The 23,866-nt window shown below is 45.3% G+C and overlaps 1 protein-coding gene across 3 annotated transcripts in view; it reads left to right on the top strand.

The window, feature by feature from the left end:
• The window catches only part of KIAA0513 (KIAA0513 ortholog), a 57,802-nt gene that overhangs the window by 10,273 nt on the left and 23,663 nt on the right, over positions 1 to 23,866 (top strand). The window lies entirely within an intron of this gene.

Raw genomic sequence — 23,866 nt, 5'->3', positions numbered from 1 at the left:
AATAGAGTATGTAATGTATAAGACACATGTTAATAGACTTTACATCATCAGGAAGGCTTCTGGTCAGCAGTAGGTTATCCGGAGTTAAGTACTTTGGGAGTCAGAAATTATATGTAGATTTTCAGCTGCTTGGGGGGTCACCCTCCCATTGAGGTTCTAGAGTCAGCTGTATTTGCAAATACAAACTAAAGTTCTACCACACTTGGGGATCTTTGTTATCCTTCTCGAGTCTTCTAGTGACATCTGAATGCATCTGCCTTAGGTGTGTGTAGGGGGTAGCTACTGCCTGCCGCTTCATGGTGTTCTGTCTGTTGGGAGCATCTTCCCTAGTCTGACCAGGAGGCTTCTGCTAGATTCAACCTGAAGAATGCAGCTTTTTAAAAAGATTTTATTTATTCATTTGAAAGAGAAAGAGCACAAGCAGGGGGAGCAGCAGGCAGAGGGAGAGGGAGAAGGAGACTCCCTGCTGAGCAGGGAGCCCGATGCAGGGCTGGATCCCAGGACTCTGGGATCATGACTGGAGCTGAAGGCAGATGCTTCACCGACTGAGCCACCCAGATGCCCCCTGAAAAATGCAGTCTTTAATGTCTCCTAGGCAGAATGGAGTGCCCCTACTTCTGGGCTCCCACTGACATCTGTATCCTGGAATTAATAGCACTTGGGATGTCTCTGGGATCCTTTCTTTATCTCTATCCCTCCCTCGATCATGTTGGGGAAAGGAAGGCATGGTATCTGTTGTTCTTTGTGCCCCCAGGACTTATCACAGTTTCCACTACGTGGTAGGGGCTTAATACATATTTGTCAAATGAATGACCTGAAGTCTACAAAATTACACCTGTTACTTGTCCACATTGGCACTGCCTCCATCAGAGGAGAAAAGAGAAGCAGCAGCCATGTTCTTTGGCCTGGGGTGGTGACATCCCGGATGTGACACTGAGCAGAGGGATGGCAAACCAACCCAGGGACAGGAGTGACCCTTCTCTCTGGTTCTCTTGTACCCATTTGATGAGCAGAAAGAGTGGGCTCTGGATGCTGCTGGGTATGAACCACTGTGTGACTCTGTTGCCTTGACATCACCCTGTCACTTCACTGCCCTGGGTCTTAGTTGTTCACCTTAAAACTCCCATCCATGAGTCCGTGCCTTTCCCCCTGAGCTTCCCTGCCCTGCCTCTTTCTTATCTGTCTGCCAACCTTCCACTGTCTTCTGGAAATCTCAAGTCTCATCCAACTCGAACATCATGGGATTTTATCTGAGTTAAACAAGGTCTGGAATCATGTAGGGCATAACTGTTTTGTTCCTGTTCCTTTGCAGGCAGTTCCTTTATTAGTGTTATTTTTCGATCATTCAGGTTTTTTTTTCCTTTAGGCATTGAATAACTTCTGCAAAAACCTAGCATTTGCGAGTGATCAATGCTGAGCTCTTCTTGTTGGCCAATCTCTACTGAAATAGGAATCAGGCGCCTGGGTGACTCAGTTGGTTAAGCATCAGCCTTCAATTCAGGTCATGATCTCAGGGTCCTGTGTCAGGCTCCTGCTCTAGGGGAGCCTGCTTCTCCCTCTTCCACTACCCCTCCTCCTGCTAGTGCTCTCAATCTGTCTCAAATAATGAATAAAATCTTAAAAAAAAAAGAATTAAGAAACCTCATTAAATGCTGTAGAATAGATATCTAAATCAGACGTTGTCTGCATCATTCCCAACCAGGAAGACTCCTGGGTTGCATCTTCTCCCCTAGACATGAGTAAGAGAGGGTTAATCCACAGTTTGGAAGCTCCTTATCCATACCCCAAACTAGCACAGTTACCTGCTTACATTACAGCAAGGCTGTGAGGTCTGGCTCTGCTTGGGTTTATCTAGACTCTTTGATTTTGGCTCTCTGGCTTTAGACAGCTGTTTAACTTTTCTAAGCCTTGAAGTTTTTTCAGCCATAAAATGGGGATTCTAATAGACCTAGCCCACATGTTATGGGAGTGTTAAATCAGGTTATCCATACAGAGCATTAGCTCAGTGCCCAGTGTGTAGTGAGCATTACGAGTGTTGGTGGTAATCCTTCTTTAACTATTAGAAAGCATTAAATAGTAGTAACAGTTAACATTATGCAAAGAGAACACCCCAAAGCAGCTTGACTTTCTCACAGCGTTGCATTAACCGAAGCAGCATCAGGAAGCAGCAGTTCTGACCTTCTGGAGAGCATGTAACACCAGGAGCGTAGCAGCGCACTCAGGTGTGGCAGGACAACCCATGCATGCACCGGAGAAGGAGGAGCAGCAACTGTTTTTGAGAAAATATCTGAAAATGCCGTCCTTTGATTCAAATACGAACTTTTAAGGGGAGAAAGATTTTAGAAAAATGTGATTGTATTTAGCTTCTAGAATGGGTGGTATAAAAATCTTTAAAATGTTTGCTCAATAAAGGAACAGCAGTTGGGAAATGGGGCAGATCACTCCAGGAAGGAAAGGAAACAAAGCAGGCCATGGGGGCGGTGGCGGCTCGGAAGTCCTGGCTCATTCGCAGTCCCAGCAGAGGAACCAGGGCCATCGTCCCTTGATTCTCCTGATCCTTGGTATGTGATTGTCCCCAGCACAAGCCCTCAGAGACAGAGGCAGGCTGATGACTGGCAGAGATTTGAGTCAGGCTGTGGCTGACCAAGGAGAGTGTGACCCCCGCCCCTGTGGCCACATTGCCTCCAAAGACCAGGGTGCTGCTCTGCACGGCTCACAGGCCATTCTCTGTTCTCTTTGCTTGGGTGGTTCTGCTGCAAGCCCATTGTGGCGACTTCTGATTGTCCCACATGGACCTTTGTGCCTTTAGGAGACCATAGGAGTTTTTCATCTCTGTTTCCTTAAAACCACAATGGCTCGGGAGGAAGGAGGCCCTGGTTACAGAAGGCTTGTGTTTTTCCATCAGGTCACTTGCTGGGCAATCCGGGTGGCTCAGCGGTTTAGTGCCACCTTCAGCCCAGGGCCTGATCCTGGGGACCTGGGATCGAGTCCCACGTTGGGCTCCCTGCATGGAGCCTGCTTCTCTCTCTGCCTGTGTCTCTGCCTCTGTGTGTGTGTGTGTATGTGTGTGTGTGTCATGAATAAATAAATAAAATCTTAAAAAAAAAAAAAAAGGTCACTTGGTGAGTTCTCTGCCGGTCAGTGCCTTTGTCCAGTCAGTACAGAAGAGGCTGGATCCTAGTGTGGGTTTGAAGGAAGGAGGCGACCCGGTGTCCCGAGTGCGTGCCATGGCTGCAGGCCCCCAGGAAGAGGAGATGGTGGACTCCTGCATCACCCAGGTCACAAGCTTTCAGGGCCAACACTCAGAAACCAGGCCCTGAAAGGGGGAGCTTTGCCTACATTTACTTTATGGTGATGCATTTACTTAATTGTGATGCATTTACTTTATTGTGATCGAGCTCTTCTGGAGACAGTTTGTCCCTTCACTACTACCAGGTCACGAGGGAAGGTTCTCCATTCCTAGTTGTTTAAATGGTAAGAGTCAGATGTACCTCTGGACACATCTGTGAAGGACAAGGGGACAGGACCACCACACAGCTGGTCTCAGCTGTTAAGGGCTGTCGGTGAGCACTGTTCTTTGGGAAGAGAGTCCTTAGATGTCATGCTTAAGCAGATGCCCTGTGCACTTGTTTTAAGAATGTAACAAAGGGAGTTCTGAAGCTGGGTTCCATTTCAAGGATTCAATGATCCTAAGTCATTGTCACCTCAGATAAAGTGACCAGGTTCTGCCCCATATATGGGAACCTGCGCTCCAGCCTGTTCAGGCCACATGGTCAATTGTCACCTTCTCAGACCAGCAGTCAGCTCAAGGCTCTATGAGGGCTCTATTGAGCCCCTTCGGCATGTGCAATCTTGATCCTTACATCAACTTGGGCTTTCTGTACTCCTCTTGTTAGGAGTACAGGGCTGTGCTCCTAACGAGTGAGGCCCATCCTCCAGAGGCATCCAGTTAGGGAGGCATCCAAAAGGAAATGTTGGAGGGTGCTCGGTAGCCCTCAGGATGTGAGCCAGCCCATTGCATTTGACACTGCCGTGTTATAGCTTCTCAGATGCCCAGAGTTGCTTTTTCACTTCACTTTAGTCTTTGGCTCTCTGAGCTTCATATAGAGAATCTGGCAGGACTCATATCTGTGGGTTTTCTTCATTAAGTATTTCTAGCCATGTGTCTCTTTCCACCATGCAGTCACACCTGCTACGTGTGGCCATTCTAACAGGGTCTTCCCTGTTTAGTTTTAAAACAAAACTGACTTAATCCAGAGTACTTTCTCTGTGCATGACTCTTTCCTCCATGTAGATAAAGGAGGGGGAAAAAATCACAGAAAAATCAGAGTCTCCTATATTTTAGAAGTCTCCACTTTCTGCCTCCTTTCCCACGAATGTGATGCTCCACTCTGCCTAACAAGAATTAGGAGAGTTTACCCACTAGCGGCTCTTCTCTGCAGTAATCACTTCTGGTCGCTCCCTGTCTACTGGATCCTCGATTGTTTGTTGCTTGCCTTGCACAGCAGAGAGAGAATTCCTTTCCCAAGAGAGTGGGGATTGGCGCATAAACTGCAGAGGAAGGACAGCCTCTCTGTGGCCAGCACCATCCTTGAGATCAGCTGGTAGGAGAGAGGAGATGGCTGACTCGGTTGTTCCACATTCTCCAGGGACCTACAACGTTCAGAACATGCTGGTTAGGAATGGTATGTAGCTCCAAACGGACACCTGGGAGAGATGTGGATAGAGAAACCAAGAAATCTAGTAGACACAGCAGGCTGGATGATGGGCCAACAGCAGCCAAGCAGCCGAAGAGTTGGGTCTCTAGGGCCCGACTTTTTATAAGAAAAGGAAACTACCACTTACTTAGCCCCTACCATGTTCTGAGAACTTGGCTGGCTGTTTCTACCTCTTTTTTTTCTTTTTTCTTTTTAATTACATATGGTAAAATTGACCTTTTCTTGGAGTGTATTTTTATGAGTTTTAAAATGTATAGATTCATTAAAAAAATACAGATATGGATTCATGTAACCAGTGTTGCAATTAAGAAACAAAATATTTGGGGCACCTGGGTGGCTCAGTGGTTGAGCATCTGCCTTCAGCTCAGGTCATGATCCCAGGGTGCTGAGATCGAGGATGCATCTTGCATCCCTGTGGGGATGTCTGTGCCTATGTCTGTGCTTCTGTGTCTCTTATGAATAAACAAATAATCTGCGGTGGGGAAGTCTGATAAACATGTCCTCAGCCAGTGATCAAGGTCACCAGTAAGAAGTCCTGTTGATGGCATATGCCTCTGATACGACATGATGACAGTGGCACTTTACCTCTGGACTTCCTCCCCAAAACCCATACCCTGAGACTAGCCATGAGAAAAATATCAGGCAAATCCCAGTTGAGGAACATTCTATGAAATACCCAACACCTACTCCTCAGAATCGTCAAGGTCATCAAAACCAGGGAGAGTCTGAGAATCTGTCAGAGCTGAGAAGAGACTCAGGAGACACGGTGACTAACCCAACATCCTGGAACAGAGGGGACATGAGGGAAGAGCCAAGGAAATAGGAATGAAGTATAGACATTAGTTACTAAGAATAGATTGATACCGGTTCATGAATAGTGACAAATATGCCTTCTTCGTATAAAATGTTAACAGTAGGGGAAATGATGTGGATCATGTGGGAATTCTCTACTATCTTTGTAACTTTTTGTTTATTTCTGTATATTTAAAACTACTCAAAATGGAAAAGTTCATTTTAAAAAAAAAAAACACAAACACCTGCCAAACCTTGTTGCATTCCTACTGGCAACATATAAAGAGTTCCAGTTGCTCAGCATCATTGTCAGTGCTTGGTACTATCAATATTTTTTATTTTAGCCTTTTTAACAGATGTGTAATTGTAGCTTGCCATAGCCTCAGCTCACCTTTTCCCCTGTTCTCACCTTTCCCCATTGACTGTTGATGCTGACCCCTTTTCACATGCTAACCATCCCCGTGGTCTTTGTGCTGGGTCTGTCTTCCATCCCTTTGTTAGAAAGCTGTTCTAGGGATTTTTTAGAAAAAGATTCCTTGGGAGGCATCTGGCTGGCACAGTCAGAGAAGCATGTGACTCATGATCTTGAGGTGATGAGTTCAAGCCCCACGTTGGGTGTAGAGGTTACTTAAATATTTAAAAAACATATTCCATAGGAATTTCTGCTTAGTATGTCATCTCTGATTAGACAGGACTATTTTCTTCTTCCCAATATATTTGTCAGTGCCTTTTGGTATCTTTCCCTGGCTTTACTGCACTAGATAAGACTTCTCTGTTGTACTGTGTTAATAGGAGTGGTGAGAGCTGATATCTTTGCCTTGTTCCCAATGTTCCAGGGAGAGCATTCAGTCTTTCACCATTGCATATGTCAGATACAGAGTTTTCATACATGCTCTTCATCAAGTTGAGGAAGTTCCCTACTATTCCTGTTTGCTGAGAACTTTTATCATTGTTTGATTTTTGCATTATACTCCCAGGATAAACTCTACTTGGTCACAATGTATTATTCTTTTTACATGTTGCTGTAGTTGATTTGCTGATGTTTAACATGTTCGCATCTATGTCCATGGAGGATACCGGCATATCATTTTCTTGCACTGTATTATCTTTGTTTGGTTTGGTAGAGTAATACTGGCCTCATAAAATGAATTGGAAAATGTTACCTCTTGTTCATTTTCAAGAAGAGATTGTGTAGAATTGGTGTTGTTTATTTAAATACTTGGTAGAATTTGCCAGTGAAACCATCTGGACCTGGAGATTTCCTTTTTGGAAAGTTCTAAACTATCAATTTCCTCAATAGTTATGGGACTATTTGGGTTATCCATTTCATCTTGAATAAGTTTAGGTAGTTTGTGATTTTTAAGGAACTAGATTAACCCATCTTATATAGCTTATTGGCTTTATGCATGCCCTTATCCACTCATTCATTCATTCATTCATTCTTAGGGAGGGAGAGAGGCAGATGAGGAGGGGCAGAAGGAGAGGGTGAGAGAGAATTTCAAGCAGGCTCCGTGCTCAGTAGGGCTTGATTTCACGACCCTGAGACCATGACCTGATCCAAGATCAAGAGTCAGATGTTTAACCAACTGAGCCACCCAGGAGCCCCTCTTACCATCCTTTTAATGTCTACAGGATCTCTAGTGATACCCCCTCATTAATTCTTGATATTGTGATTTGTGTCTTCTCTCTTTGTTGATTTGGCTAGAGGGTTATCAAGTTGAATAATATTCTCTAAGAAGACATTTTTTCGTTGTATTGGTTTATTGTTTCTCTTTTTCAAGTTCATTGATATTTGCTCTTTACTATTTCCTTTCTTCTACCTTTTGGCATTATTTTAATCTTTTTCTAGTTTTTTTTTTTTCTAGTTTTTAAGATGTATTTATTTGAGAGAGAAAGAGCTAAGAGGGGGGAGGAAGGGGAGAGGGAAAGAGAAACTCAAGAAAACTCTTCCCTGAATGCAGAGCCCAACTCTGGGCTCAGTCCCATGACCCTGAGATCAGACCTGAGCCAAAACCAAGAGTCATATGCCCAACCAACTTTGCTATTCAGCCACCCCATTTCTAGTTTTTAAGGTAGAAGCTTAAATTATCAATTTGGGACCTTTGTCCTTATCTAAACTAAGTATTTCATGCTATAAATGTCTTTTAAAGCACTGGCTTACCTACATTTCATAGGCTTTAATTTGTTGTATTTTCACTTTCAGTTAATTGAATACATTTTCTCCTGTTTCTTGAGACTTCCTTTTTGACCAGTGGGTTGTGTAGAAGTGTGCTGTTTAATTTCTGAGTGTTTGAAGATTTTCCTGCGATGCTTCTGTTAACTTCTAGTCTAATTCCATTATGGTCAGAGAACATACTTTGTGTGGCTTCGGTTGTTTTAGATTTGCTAAGGTTTGGGATCCCTGGGTGGCTCAGTGGTATGGTGCCTGCCTTCGGCCCAGGGTGTGATCCTGGAGTCCCGGTATTGAGTCTCACATCAGGCTCCCTGCATGGAGCCTGCTTCTCCTCCCTCTGCTTGTGTCTCTGCCTCTCTCTCTCTCTCTCTCTCTCTTTCTCTGTGTCTCTCATGAATAAATAAATAAAATCATAAATAAAATCTTTAAAAAATATATTTGCTAAGGTTTGTTTTATAAGCCATGAGGTGGACTGTCTTGGGGGAATATTCACTTGGAAAGAATGTTCATTCTGCTATTGTTTGGTGGCATGTTCTATAAATGTCATTGAGATCCAGTTGGTTGATATTACTGATCCACTCTTCTGTATCCCTGCTGATTTTCTGTCTGCTACTTCCATAGATAAGTAAGAGACGAATCCTAACGCCTACAGCTGTAATTGTGGCTTTGTCTCTTTCTTCTTTCAGTTTTGTCAGTTTTTGTTTCATATATTTTGAAACTCTGGTGTTAGCCACATGAATATTTAGGATTGTTAAACCTTCTCGGTGACAGACACTTTTATCATTATGTAGTGTTCTCTTTTATTCCCAGTAGTTCTCTTAGCTCCAACCTAGACTTTGTCACTAACATAGCTTTTCTGGCTTTCTTTTGATTAGTGTTTGCATATTTTTCATCTCTTCTATTGTTAATCTATTAATACAATCACATTTGAAGTGAATTTCTTGAAGGTAGTATATAGCTAGGTCATGTCTTAGCCATTCTGATCATCTCTGTCATTTAATTGGTGCATATACGCAGCTTACACCTGATACAATTATTAATAAGTTTGGAATTAGGTCTACTATTCTATTGTTTGTTTTCTTGGTTCCATGGAGTCTTCACTCCTCTGTGTTCCTTTTCTTATATTCTTCAGGATTATCTGAATGTCTTAGCATTCCATTTTGTCTATTGAATTTTTTTACTTTATGTGTACAGTTGGCCCTTGAACAACATGGAGGTTAGGGATGCCAATCCCCTTCACAGTTGAAAACTCACATAATAACTTTTGACTCCAAAAACTTAATAGTATACGGTTGATGCAAAGCTTTACTGATGACATAAATAGCTGATTAATACCTTTTATATGTATTACATATTATATTTATATTATAATAAAGCTAGAGAAAATAAAATATTATTAAGAAAATCATTAGGAAAAGTAAAGACATTACAGTACTTGTATTTATTGAAAAAAAAATCAGCTTATGAGTGAATTCAGGTTGTTCACACTCGTGTTGTTCAAGGGTTAACTGTAGCTGTTTTTTTGTTTGTTTGCTTTGGGTTTTTCAGTGTTTTCTCTAGTAATTCTGATATACACACTAAAATTTCAATCCACTTAGAATCACTATTTGAAGACTGGGTGGAAAGTAGAAACCTTACTACCATGTAGGTCCGTCCCTTTATTCTTTCTCCTTTATTTTGTAGTGTTAATATGTATACCTCTATTTACGTTGAAAAGCTCATCAGCCAATATTGTGATTTTTGCTTTTGACTGTCCAACATATTTTGAAGAACTCAAGAGGAGAATAGTCTCTTATATTTACTCAGACTTTCTCCTTTTCTTTTGCACTTTACTCCTGATGTTCCATTTCCTTCTCATATTATTTACCTTCTGTCTAAAGAAGTTTCTTTATAACTTCCTACTAAGCAGGTCTGCTGGCAAGCAAACATTTTCACTTTGCCTTCATTCCAGAAGCTTTTTTTTTTTTTTTTTTTTTTTTTGTGGAGGTAGAATTCTAGACTGGCAGTTCTTTTCTTTCAGCACCTAAGAAGTGATGTTTCACCTCCTTCTGGCTGTCCCAGTTTCTGTTGAGAAATCTACAACCAAACCCTTCTTCCCCCATGAGTAATGCATTCCATTTCTCTGGTTCCTTTCAAGATGTGTTCTCTGTCTTGAGTGTTCATCAGTTGTATTATGATGGCCATGGCTGTGGATTTCTTTGGATTTAATCTTTTTTTGTGTGTTAATGTTGCTGCTCAAGTCAGAAGGCTTATGTCCTTTGCCAGATTTGGAGAGTTTCAGTTATTATTGCCTCAATTTTTTAATTTATTATTATTTTTTTTTGGTACTGCCTTCTTTCTTGCCTTCTGGGACTGTAATGACACAAATGTTACCTCTGTTAGTAAATTGTCCCACAAGTCCTCAGGGCTTTGTTCATTTTTTTAATATAATTTTTCTTATTCACATTACATCATTTTCATTGATCTGTTATTGCATTCACTGACTCTTACCTTTGTCATATTAATTCTGCTACTGAGTCTATCTGGTGGCTTTTAATCTTCCAGTTACTGTATTTTTCTTAGTTTTGGAATTTCCATTTAACCTTTTTTTATATTTTCAGTTTCTTTGCTGAAACCTTTTAACATTCCCTTCATTCCAAAAACTCCTTACTTTGGAGCATTTTTTAAAAATAATAACTGCTTTGAAGTCTTAGCTAATTTCAATAATTGTGTCACCTTGGCATTGGCATCTTTTGATTATCTTTTTCCCTGTGAGTTGAGAGTTTTCCTGGTTCTTCGTATGTTGAATAATTTTGGATTGGTCCTGAATATTTGGATATTACATAATGAGACCCTGGCCCTTGTTTAAATTCCACAGAGAATGTTGCTGTCTCTGTTTTAGCAGGCACTCAGATTCTGAGTCCCTACTTGCCTTCGTGGGCTTCAGTATCAGTTGTGTTTTCAGTACCTTCATAGTACTCTTTAGATCTGCCCCACTGGCCATGGGGTGACCCATGGTCTCTCCTGAACCTCAGCACTCAATATCTAGGATATGCTGTTGAGGATTATATATATATATAAAGCACCAAGCCTATATATATATGCGCAGCTCTAGGGTGAGCACAGGACCTCATAAACAGTTTTATGGGGTTGTTCCCCTGAGCTCCTCCCTCTTCACAATCCAGCTTCAGGGACCTCCTCCTCCCCTTAGGTCCTTCAGCCAAAATGCAGGGGTGCTACTTCTCTTCTGCTACACTCTCCTTACAACTTAGCTCACCTCTGTGACTAAAAAGAGGAGAATCAAGAGAACAATCCAGTAGGATTGTCAGCCTCTTCAGAATACAGCTCCTCCCTTGGGAACGGAAGGTTCCCTCTTCTGTGGCTATTGTCACTGCTACTGCAGAGCTGCTGGGGGGTGGGGGGGGGGTGCGGCTAGGTGCAAGAGAGCCAAGACAGAGGCATGAAGAGAGGAAAAACTCTGAGATTTGGCTGTTTCTGAGAATCAGGGACCCTGTTCCTGCTCCTGAAGCAGGATGAGATGGCTGTCTCTGGATCTCTGCTGTCTGCAGGGAGGCCCCCTTTTAGGTGTCAGGTTGTAGTTAGTCCAGGCGGGGGTCCTGTCATAGGCAGATGGCAGACTCACCGCCACTTTGGTGGTGTCTTAAATTCTGTTGTCTTCCCTCATCTACCTGCTACTGTTTCCTTTTCAGGGATGTCAAATAGCTGCTCAGGTCACTCTGCCCGGGTTTTATAGCCACATTCAGTGGGTGAGGCTGGGTGGGGTGTACTCACCCCCATCTCATTCAGAACCACCAGGAAGCCAGAAGGCATGTGTTGTAGAGGCATTCAACAAAGAAATCTGGTTTAAACAAAGGAATGAGGAAATAGGGATGTAACTGGGGCAGGAAAATTGTGGTTTGTGTGGAAAAATAAAGGTCGAAGGAGTAGGTAGTTGGTAACAGAAGCAGCTGATAGGCAGGGTAGGACTCACGGGGCACCTCCCCTGAGATTTCCTCACCCCCAGCCTCATTCAGCTGCCCTTACAGAGACAGATGGGTTCTCGGCACCCACTTAGGCTACTGGGTTCAAGTGATTGTTTGGTTTGACTGTAAATAAATGAGCTTTATTCCTCCTCGACACTGAGTGCTAGGGAAGGGACCCATGGAGAAGCAAAGGAAGACTTCTCTGTGAGTGAGGAGTCTGTACTCTGGGATTCCCACTGTCTATGCCCAGGCTGTCCTCTGTGTTCAGCCCCATGCTGCAGAATCTGATCTGCTCTTGATTGCAAGCATAACTCTTGCTTTGCTAAGACTTTCTGAATGAGTGGCCTATTGATACCAGTAACTATCTCACTGAATTTCCGCCTGCATACACTGACACAGATGAAAGCAAAGACTGTCTGTAAATTGTAGAGCAGAACTTTTGAAGTGGCCTCTTTCTCACATCTCTGATGTTGATCTGATCTTCAGAGTTTCCATTTCCCTCTTGGCCCGTGCCCTGAACGTTCTTCAAGTGTCTAATATTAATGCCACTCAGAATGTGTATGTTAACCTTTTTTTTTTGTTGCTTTATTCGCTCATTTGATGTTGGTAGCAACGGCGTAGGGTGGACAGGATAGCTGTGGCATTGTCCTGCATTGTTTTTTCATAGTTGTCATCACAGAATAATATAAGTCTTGGTTTTTCCATTTTCATTCATGTAATGTGAGCATTTTCACGATGCTATGTTGTCATCATGGTCCTCCGTGACACTTGGACGAAGCGCCGGAATCAATATAGCAGAATTTACCAAGTTCTTCTCATTGAGCATTTAGGCTACTGCTACTTCTTTTGCTGTTTTAAATTGTGCTGTGTGGAGGTTCCCTGGCCATCTCTTGGGTCATTTCCTTAGCATAAATTAAATAGACTTTTAAGGTATTGTCAAACATGTTTCAACATTAAAGAGGATTTCAAAAGATCGCAAATGACCTATAGAAGCAACCAGCATAACACATTAACACATTTCAGATTTCTCCATGTTGAAGAGCAGGTTTGAGGTGTGCCAAGAGATCTAGCCAGAGGGAGGCGGGTGGTGTGTATAGGGAAGTGAAGAAAGCATTAACAAAAGCATAGGGTGTGTGTGTGTGTGTGTGTGAGAGAGAGAGAGAGAGAGAGAGAGAGAAACAGAGGGTGGAAGAGAGAAAGCAAGAGAGAGCAAGGAAACCAGCCAGATGAAGTTGTGTCTTGAAGAGGCCAACAACGGAATGCTTGTGCCAGGTTGCTCTTGAATAGTGGCAGTATCCCCTCTGCATGTGGCCACTGGAGAGCTGTGTGGGCAGCCTTGACCAGCTCCAGATTGCAGAGCACCTTGACCGTGAGCCAGAGGTGACCTGGCCAGCCAGGTGAACCACGTCCAGGAAGATCTGCCCAGAGCCTTCTCTTCCAGAGACACAGATGTCCAGTGTGCACACTTCTTCACCGGGGCCAATGGAGCAAAGCACCAAGCCCAAAGAAAATGCATGTCTGTTCAGTTCTGTCCTTCCCCACCAACTGCTCCCCTCCCCGCTGCCCCAGCTTCATTGGAAAGGGACCAAGTGTGGAGCCCAGCCCAATCCAGTGATTAAGTGTGGCTATCTCCATACCAGGGTTGGGAGCAGTACGAATTTATTTTGTCAAATTACCCGAAGGGATGGAAGGCCAAGTCAGTCTATATCCAAATTGAATCCAGCTGTCACCAAATTGTTAGCTGTATTCTTCTTTTATTAAAGAAATATAGCTGCTCACCAAGGGAGGGATGCACTTTGCAGTAATTTCTAACATTTGCTTATAGTGGAACCAACTCAATAAATCAATAGTGAAAATTAAGAGGAAACACCTGTATCCAGATTCCTCCTTGTTGCCTTAAACTGGAGGGCTCACAAGTTCATGAAGAGGTTGCCTAGGATGAGTGAAACATTAGCAAAGTGCAAAATGTACATCCAGATGCTTGTGTGAGGTGACTTTTGAGTTGAGACTCAGGATGACTTTTGAAGAACTAAGAAGTCTAAAAGGCTTTGACCATGGAGGAGCCTTTGGTGGGCAACCCTAGTCCCCTTTCTCTCCCTCCCTAATCCACTTGTGGCTAACAGAACTCCTGAACCCTTTGGTTTTTTTGGCAACGTGGTGAAATGGGATTTGTTCTGGAGCCTTTTGCAAGCTCCGTGAGGCAGGAAATTTGTGTCTTCCACGGCTCTATTCCCAGCACTTAGCACAGCACCTGGCCTGTCATGGTGGATTGAAAATTGACACAGTAGAGTCACGGTTTTGTTGGGGAGGGCTTTGTGGAGAATGGAACCCATCTCACTCTCTCACCACACTGTGGATCCAGCAGATGGTCCCTTATCTCTTTTTTCTGTGAACTGTGGACGTGTTAGACGTCCTGGAGGTCATAAAATACGAGTCCTCTTTGGATAGAAGCTTTATAGCAGCTGCAGTGGGGTAAAGCCTGCATTAAGTGTCATAAAACGTTATCTTAGAATGCCAATGGCAGGAACTCTGGAGGTCCAATGGCCTCTCCTGTGGGTAACCTGCTGACGAGCAGACGTCCACCCTCTGCTGGCTGCCCTAGAAACAGGACTGAGGGTACTGTTCTGGTAGTGGAGACTGCAGCCTTGGTGGGCCTCCACCCTAAGATTCACTCTTCCCTCTGGAGCCACATAGAAATAATCTGGCCCTTGGTCAGGTGCCCACTCCTCACCAATTTGAAGTCTCCTATCCTGTCCCCTGGGTTATTCTCAGGGTAAGTTTCTTCCACTTTCTCACTATTGCTCATGTGACATGGTCATCAGGTGGGCTTTCATTTTCATCTTTATTTTTTTGGATGTTCTCCAGATTCTCAATGGCTCTCTCCTTTTTTTTTTTTTTTTTTTAAGTCTTAACAAGCATGTCTTTATTGAATTAAAATGCCTTTGCAAATGTATTATTTTTTTTCCCAAACAAGGAATCCTCGTGGGTTTCTTTGGACTTAATGATTGAGGAGAGCAATGCATGTGAGTTCTTGGACGTGTGTACTCAGTATTGCTGCCATAAGAGGAGCTGACCATTCCTTTCCAGGTGTGGGATTGGGCAAAACATTCTGGGAGCAGCCTGACCAGCGGAAGCAGGGTGTAGGGGCGGAGCTGCTGCTTCTGTTTTGGGTTAGTTTGCTTTCATCAATGCAGCTGGAGGTCTCTTGGGAGTTTGTTATTAGTGTCAAACACATAGACTCATCATGAGCGCAGCGCCTCCTGGTACTGGGCTTGTGCAAGTTTGTGCTGAAATGTCAGATGCCCTCACTAATAATTTATGAGTTATTCAAGGGCAGAAACCACATTGTCGTTACCCCTTTGCTGCCACATCATGCCTGGCACATGGAAAGCACTCAGCAGATGCTCAGTGAATCCAGAGGTGCCTTTTAAGACTCAGCTCAACATTGACATCTACTGCAAGTTTTTTGGGACTGATTGTGTCATTTTCTGTGTTAACCATCCCTCTGGCTTTAGATGCTACACATTCTCCACCACCATGTGATTTGCTTTCAATTTGAGTAATTAATGAAGGTGTCAGGTAGAGCCTGGACTGGAGTCTCTTGCCCGTTAGTGACCTTTCCAGGGTCACTGTTGAGTACTGCAGCCCACTACCATATTTCATCGAATTTAAAACCTCATCACCTGTAAGACCCACCATTATTTTATGCATAGTGAAGAAAGATTAAACACTGCCATTTGTACTGACACACAACACTTTCTAATCACTTAGACTTTTTATTGGCTGTCCTTATTGAAAGAATACCTTTACAATTACTTAGACACAGATTATTATCCAGTAGCACTTGATCCATTACAAGGAGGAAAATATAAACAAAACAAGTTGCTTAAAGTCCTTCTGAAACTTGTTTACATTCAGAAGTACATGGTTTCTGTAAAATATCCTTCTAAAGTACATGGGTTTCTGTAAACTATCCTCTGTGCCATCAGCATGCTCTTTATGGAGCACCCCATCTGTGTCCCTTTGGGGACTAGGGAAGAACCAGGGAGAAGGAATAAGGAGGACTGATCATGCTCTACTACTTGAGGTGGGGTGGTTACATAGGAGTATTCACTTTGTGAGAATTCAGTGAGTGACACAATTTTGATTTATGCACTTTTTGAATTTCTTTCTTTAATTACTTTGAAAAATAAAAGAGGGTCCATTCTTGTCTCTGCACGGTGACAATGGATCATGATAAGCCTGCCTAAGAGCAATGATGAGGCATCCAATTTCAGAGATATTAAAATGCAAAAAAAGTGCATTTCAGGGCAACGAAATACAGCCTTTATAAATCCACCTAATTTACACAACATTCAGGCTACATTTGTCCATTTCATTGTCCTCAGAGCTGTAATGAATTTGCCAAGTGCCTTGCTGAAAGTAAACCCCAGCATACAATTTGCAATTTTCCCTGGATCTATGAGTGTGTAAAAAACACAGTGGCAGAGATCAGGTTGGCTCCAAGTGTGACCTTGGTCCTCACTACTTGCCTCTCTCAGTGCTCACAGAGCTCTCTTGTTAGTAACCACTAGAGACTCCCTGGCATGCTTATCCCACTTAATCTATTCACAGTGTCTACTGCCTTCCCTTCTAGAAGTGAGGTTGACACTTGTCCCTGTCGTCTCCCCCACCTGTCATCTTCACTTCTTCAGAGATGAGGGATGGTGGAGGCTTCCCCTGCAAAGGCTAGGAGTTGTAACTCATCACTGTGGCAGCCATGCACTCAGTTCCAGTCTCCTTGATCAGAGTGGCCTCTTACCCCATTAAAACCCCCTAAACTGGTGCATAGTGCCAGGCTTTGGACCGACCTTGTGCCCCCTATTTTTTTAAAGATTTTATTTATTTATTCATAGACACAGAGAGAAAGAGGCAGAGACACAGGCAGAGGGAGAAGCAGGCTCCACGCAGGGAGCCCGACGTGGGACTCGATCCCAGGTCTCCAGGATCACACCCCAGGCCGCAGGTGGCGCCAAACTGCTGCACCGCCGGGGTTGAGGGTCTGTGGCTGGAGTCCAGGATCCCGAATGTGGATTCTAAATGGCCACAGGCGCCTCTGCCTCTCCCCAGACCTCCACCCTGTGCTCTTCCCATCAGTGACATACTAAAAAGCCCACCTCTCGGTGGCCACCTCTGGGCATGTTGCCCATCAATTCCAAATGCCTTGGAAGCCTCTGGTATCAGATTTGGGTAAGACAGTATTAAGTTACCCCCCAGGGCCACACTGTGGTGGTAGCTCATGGTGTTCCACAGACCGTCCCATCAGAGATGTCAGGACTCTCTGAGGGCTCTTCTCTTTTCTCTTCTGGTCTCTAAGTAGCAGAAATCAACCCAGCCTTCTGAGAAACCCCTTGCTGTTGGATGTGGTCTTTTTTTCTTTTTTTAAGATTTTATTTATTTATTCATGAGAAACAGAGAGAGAGAGAGAGAGAGAGAGGGAGAGAGGCAGAGACACAGGCAGAGGGGGGGGGGAAGCAGGCTCCATGCAGGGAGCCCGACGCAGGACTCAATCCTGGGACTCCAGGATCACACCCTGAGCCTCCAGGATCACACCCTGGGCCGAAGGCAGGCACTAAACCGCTGAGCCACCCAGGGATCCCCTGGTCTTGCTTCTTCTGAGCCTGTGTCTTCCAGCCCACATACCCTGTCGTGGTGCTGGCGCCTCCTGCCTTTCGGCACAATTAGATACTCATCTTACTCTCCCTACCAGGTGTGCATTTTGTCAAGAGGGGGTCTGCAAGTTACTCTTCTTTGCACCTAGGCAGAAAACAGGTTTGTTTCCGTTGGATTGTGGAATGCATTTTCTTCATCTCCAGGGATATGTTGGAAGCCCACGGAGGTCAGGAATTGTGCAGTCTCCCCAGGCAGCTTCAAAGAATGGCTTCAGGGCAGGGCTTATGCAGTTTATTGACTGAAAGGTCAGTAGTGATCCTACAGCTTTTCCTGCTCTCCGTTGTAAAAACAAGGGCAGTGGCACTTTTTTCGGACAGTCTTCCTTCAGCTTCCTCCACAGAGGCCAAGGGCCTTGGTGGAAGTATGTGCAGGTGATTAGGACCAGGTGGGTGGGCCAGCTGAATTGACACATGCAGCCTGTGACCTGTGATCACCTTTGAACTCTGACCTGTGAGATTCCTGCAACAGCAGATCTTCACTGAGCAGTTATGTGCCTGGCCCTGTTCCTGTCCTGAGAACCCTATAGTGATGAAAGCAGACTAGGCTGCTGACTCACAGGGAGACTCTTGTGGGGGAGTGCAGTCCTGAGGTCACTAACCCTGGCCATGAAGAGACTCAGCCAACTGGAGAGTCTCCTGGACAGTCTGGAGTCAGAGCATTCCTGCCAGGTGCCTGGCTCAGACGTGGACCCTTGTAGAGGGTTGCCATCCTAGTGGGAGCCAGGCGTGCCTGCACGTAGCTGCAGAGATGCAGTGGGAGCTGGGTCCCCTGCAGCCACCTCAAGTTCCACTGCTGTCTGTGTCTGAGGGAGTGAACCAGCAGAATGACAGTCCTCTCCCACTCTGGGAATGGCAGCACGTGGATCCTGTTTTGGTTATCAAATCAGAACGTTGGCCCTTCAGAATCATGGGTGATCTGGTGCTTTGCCAAAAGCCCTCTGGGGCATCTAGTATTTGAGGGAGAGGGGCCCTCGTGGGCGAATTAATTACAATGTCTTCAGGTTCACGACACTTCACCCTGTATCACCAGGAATGCCTTATCTTCACCCTGGTAGTGTGCTCCAGCCAAACGCCTGTGCCCAGCCGATTTGGTGCATGCCTTCAGACTTTTTAAGAGTTATTTAAAAATGTATGTTTCAACACCTCTGCTTCTTTTACAGAGCCTTGTAACTTTTACAGGTCTTTTACATACCTCGTTACAATCAGCGTTTTTCATACGAGGACTTTCTTGACAATTTCACTTTTAAATTCAGTATCTGGAAAAAGTTACTCTGCAGATGAATGTCGGAATGAAAAAAATTGTATAACCCAGTATGCTTCCCTACTTTGCTTTTGCTGCCTATTTTTTTGCTTCCCTATTTTTATTTTGCTTTTGGAAACTCCACTAAGCTCCTTCCCCGACTTTGGTAATGGGTTTTGTTGTTGTTGTTGTTGACTCCATGGACCTGTAAGTTGCCCTAGATCCACACTGACTAGGTATAAATCTGTGTCTGAGCAGCTGCCTGACTGCAGTGACCTCTAAAAGGACATCGTTGACATTTCATATTTGATATGCATTCATTCTCTAGAATGACTATTGCTGTGTAGCCCCAAACAGCCCAAAACTCTCTTCCTGGTTCAGAGGCAAAGTCAGTTATCACCCAGCCAGAAGGTGATGAGCAAATTTATTTGTCAGGAGCCCAAGGGCTGAGCTGCTCAGCCCCTCGCAGAAGCAGATAGAGTCCTTGTTGTGGTCTCATGGTGCGAGAGGTTCTGAGCAACAGGAAGCGTGTTTTTACCAGCCTGGGCTAGTGTCTGACCTCTGGCTGGGGCACTGGAGGGCCCAGCTGTGCAGAGGGGCTCAGGGGGCTTCCTCACTGCAGCCTGCCCCAGGCCAGCCCACTGGGGCCCTTCTCTGACTCAAGACTCTAGGGGGCGAGGCAAGCCAGGGAGCAAGGAGTGTGTGGAGCAAATGCCGCCTGAGCAGGAAGAGGGAGCCCTGGCCCTGAGGCTGATTATTTGTGGCAGGCGGGTGGGGGAGGGGACGTGGAAACAGCAGCTCCTGGGGCTTCCGGATAACCTTGGTGATTTACTCTTTCAGCCATGGTGTTCCCAGCAGCGCCTTTCTCTACAGGATGATTGCATTTAGCTTTGTCTCCCTTCTCCCTTTCCTCCACTCCAGCAGTTTCAATAGGCACCGTTTTCCTGGAAACTATCCATTATTATATCTTACAATAGTGGAAGAAAACCAGGTGACAGTAACCTCATAAAATGATCAGGTTCGCCTGTTTCAGGACAGCCCCAGAGACCAAAAATCTTAGCCAAGGATTTGTCTCACCTTGTTCCTGCCAAACCCTGCTGGTAGGCCAACTTGAAATAAAACACTCTTTGGGGGACCAGAGAAGACTCTCAGTGAGGTCACCTGCATGTTTGCAGATGGGAGAGGGACAGTCAGGCACCAGGTACACAGCAAACATTCAGACTTCCTTTGGCATGGATATGGTATAAGCACGAGCACTAGAAGGGAATACACAGAAAGGAGATGGGATTTGTAGGCATGGTGGCGACGAGAGATTTTATCCCCCCTTCTGTCTCTAGACCTTTGTCTAATGATATGTTCATGGTGGAGGGAGATGGAAACCGGATGATCCCCACAAACTTGACTTGATGCTGGGAAGCATCAGTTTCACAGGGATCCATATGCAGCCTGTGTCGGGTTCGAGGCTCTGGTGGCAGATGAGGGATTTGGCTTGGGCACAGGCCCAGGCCCGGAGGTCCCCACACTCCTGGCACCTTAGTGTCTCACTCGTTTTGTCCCGACACTCCTAGGCTAAAGCAAATACTGGGCACCTCGGTGAGTCTATAGGTCCTAACAACATACTAGCTGTCTTGGTTAGTTTCCTACAGCTGATTTAACAAATCTCATACATTTACTGTCCTACATACACTTCTGGGGATGGAGATTCAGAATTAGTCTGATGGGGCTAATGTCAAGGTGTGAGCAGGACAAGTTCCTTCTAGAGGCCCCAGAGGAGACTCTTACCCTTGAGTTTTCAGGATTCTAGAAGCACCTGAATTCCTTGGTTAACAACCCCTTCTCCAGCTGCAAAACCAGCAGCAGGAGCATCACTCCTGCTCCCTCTCTGACTCTGACCCTCCTACCTCTCCCTTCTAAGGACCCTTGTGATTATGATGGGCACCCCAGGATCATCCCAAGGCACCACACTTAATCATACCTGCAAAGTCCCTTTGCCATGTCAGGTCATGTATTTGTAGGTTCTGGGGATGAGGACGTGAGCACCTTTGGGGGACCACTGCTCAGCATACTACACCATTTAAAAGCTATTTATGTTTCATTCTTTGTTGTACATGGCCATTCTCTTTTCTTGTTCCATATTGATTTTTGGGATATTAGTAGATATGGTAAGAGGCAACAACCTTTGGAGCTGGCTCATCTGAACAGACAGGAAGGCTCCCTGGGTGCTTTCCCAGCTTATGGACAATTCAGGACATTCTATTTGATTTTCTTGTTCCAAATTGCTTTTTATTGTGGCAAACTGCAGAAAATTCAACTTCACAAAGATACAAGGTCATAGAAAGAAATACAGCATGACCTAATGGTGAAACTGTGAGCTACTTTGAGCTAGTCGTTCAGTCCGTGTCTGGAAGATGTCGAGTATTGCTATGTTTTCCTTGAAATATTGAAATATCTCACAGCACCCCTGTGAATTTGTTCAAATATCCTTGGGTGCCCTGGCACCAGTTTGGGAACCACAGCTTCAGGTTAAAAGCATCCTCGCTCAGCTCCTTGGGCTCTATCTTATGTGGTGAGGATTGTGGGAATCCCCTTATCTGGGCTGTCTCCTCTAACTGTGGGCAGCATTCAGCTAAGATGTGGCTGCAGAAAAGAATGCAGTGCCCAAGTCTGAAGATGCTGTTGGACTTACTTTCTGCTGCCCCTGGGTGAGCTCTGGCCCTATCCATGACTGAGCCCTGGCACCATTCCTGACCCAGTGTAGATGGGCTAAGGGTCACTGGCCTCCTTCCGTCATGGCTTATGTAGTCAGATGCTTTAACACACCCTATATCCACAACCACAGAGGAAGAAAAGACACTTTTCTGGGGTTCTTTGGGTGTATTTTCTTGTTTCTTTTTTTTTTTTTTTAAGATTTTATTTATCTATTCATAAGAGACACAGAGAGAGGCAGAGACACAGGCAGAGGGAGAAGCCAGCTCCCTGCTGGGGATACCAGGACCCCAGGATCACTGCCCTGAGCTGAAGGCAGAGAGGCTCAACCACTGAGCCACCTAGGTGTGCCCCCCCTTTTTAAAGATTTTATCCAATTATTTGAGAGAGCACAAGCAGAGGGAGGGCAGAGGGATAGGGCAAGGGAGAAGCAGACTCTCCACTGAGCAGGGAGGCGGATGTGGGTTTAGTATCAAGGCCGAGATCATGACCTGAGCCAAAGGCAAATGCTTAACTGACAGAGCTACCCAGGCGCCCCCTTCAGGTGTGTTTTCTGAACATGATTTACTAGAAAGCCATAGAGGGCATCCAGTTGATATTAGGCAAAGAAGGCTACCTGAATGCAGAAGGATGCCCAGATGTGTGGGGTAAACCACCCTTCAGGGGTTGAATCCCAGAGTTTATGTGAGTCTAATGACTGCAGGGGAGAGTTATTTACCTTCTGCTTCACATCCAGGACCCTCACCTTCTCTGTGTTTGAACAGTACCTTTGCATAAGACATATGGGGTTGAAAGTCTTATGACTTGAGTCTCAGAGTTAAGGACTTTCAGTAATCAACATTGGGCAGGGATGTGCAGTTCTTCCTGATTTGACCTGGCCATTGGCAACCCTTAGGCAAAGCAAGGTGGATTTTCTGTGGGGAGGTTACTTACAGCTGGAGAGAGGTCAAAATGTAGCAGAAGCTCAGGTAGGAAGCTATGAGGGACCTTTGACCTCTACTCCCAGAACAGTAGGTGTTCCTGTTCCCCAACCCCCCCCCAGCAGGTGATCCCTCTAGCCATGTACCTGCTTCCCCCAGCCCCAGACTTCTCATCTCTAAAGTGGCAATAAAAACATAGTACTTGCCCAGCAGCTTGATGGAGTGGTCCAAAACAATGTTTTTATGTACTTTTGTGTCTTGGAAAGTATAGACTGTTCTGATAGTATCAGCTTCTGTGTCCTCCCTCAGCTGTCTCGACCTTGCCGTGGCAGGGCTCTCATTCGGCTTCTCCTCATGGGCCAGGAGGACAGTAACACATTTCCGTGAGACCTGCCGTGTGTTATCTCCTTTATCTTGATAATACTCCAAATGAGTCTGGGTAAAGAAAAATTCACATTCACATTTTCCAAAAATAGGAATTGGTACTGATTCAAATGACTTTCCCAGGGGCGCCTGGCTGGCCCAGCCAGTGGAATGTGCATCTCTTGATCTCAGGGTTGTGGGTTCAGGCCCCACGCTGAGTGCAAAGATGGCTTAAAAATAATTTTTTTAATTGACTTCTGGTGTGAGTCTGAGTGGAGCTGGAACCCAAGGCAGGCGGCTGGCTTTCTTTTGGCCAGTCATTAGGCAAAGTACTAAGCCATATGCCTTTGTCAAAGGCTAGGGCTTTGAAGTTCTGGCTGCTGAGACACAGCCTCATAGGTCCCAGTTCCCTCATCTGCAGAGTGGGTCTGCCCTTCCTTGCACACTGCCCCATGCTTGACCCAGAGTGAAGCAAATGAGTCAGAGCTCTGAATTCCAGAGGGTAGGTGGTGTTTTGACCTTACAGTTGAAAGGGAGGAGCAGACATAAAGCCCACTGAATATATATGGCCATGGTCCAGGCTTGGGGGAAGGTAATTTGGTAGCACCCATTGTCAGCCTTAGTAACGTACAAAGCCCTGACCCAGCAGAAATGTAGCTCCAAGGGAACACCAAAGAGATAGCTGTAGGGGCAACATGGTAGTCAAGAGCAGGGGCTTTGCAGGTTGGCTTCGACTGGATTATGCACGCTGTCACTTCCTATTTGTATGCTTGGGAGTTAGTCTCTGAGCCTTAATGTACTGGTGTCCTGAGATGAGAGATGAGATGGATGGACACAAGTATGAGCCAGCGTGTTAGGAACGCTGAGCGAACAAGGCTTTGCAGGCCCTTCTCTCTTTGTGGTTAGAACAGCATGTCTGCTAGCTCTTGGGGACTCTAAAAGAGACGGGGTTGTCTGAGGTGGATGGCAAGGGGCAGAGTTACAGAAAGTTCCGGATTCTTGCCCAGGGAGCCTCATCTGATTGCTCAAGGTCAACTTGCTAGAGAAGTCCTGGCTCTGGTTGCTCTGGGGTTTTGGGGAAATCAGAGTTTGAGCAAAGCCCCCTAGGGATGTGGCTGAGCAGCCACAAGAAGGCAGTCTCCTGCAAGTTCCTTCTGCAACTGGGGCCTCAGTGGCAGGAAAAGGCTTGGGGGAGTGGGGGTGGAGGCGAGGGGGTTAGGAAGCCTCCCACCAGAATGTGACCACCTTGGCCAGCCTCCGCCTCCCCCTGCCCCCCTACTC

Source organism: Vulpes lagopus, chromosome 10 (assembly GCF_018345385.1).
Source record: "Vulpes lagopus strain Blue_001 chromosome 10, ASM1834538v1, whole genome shotgun sequence".
Taxonomy (NCBI): Eukaryota; Metazoa; Chordata; class Mammalia; order Carnivora; family Canidae; genus Vulpes; species Vulpes lagopus.
The sequence above is the reverse complement of the archived record's forward strand: the minus strand, read 5'-3'. Positions and strand labels throughout refer to the sequence as shown.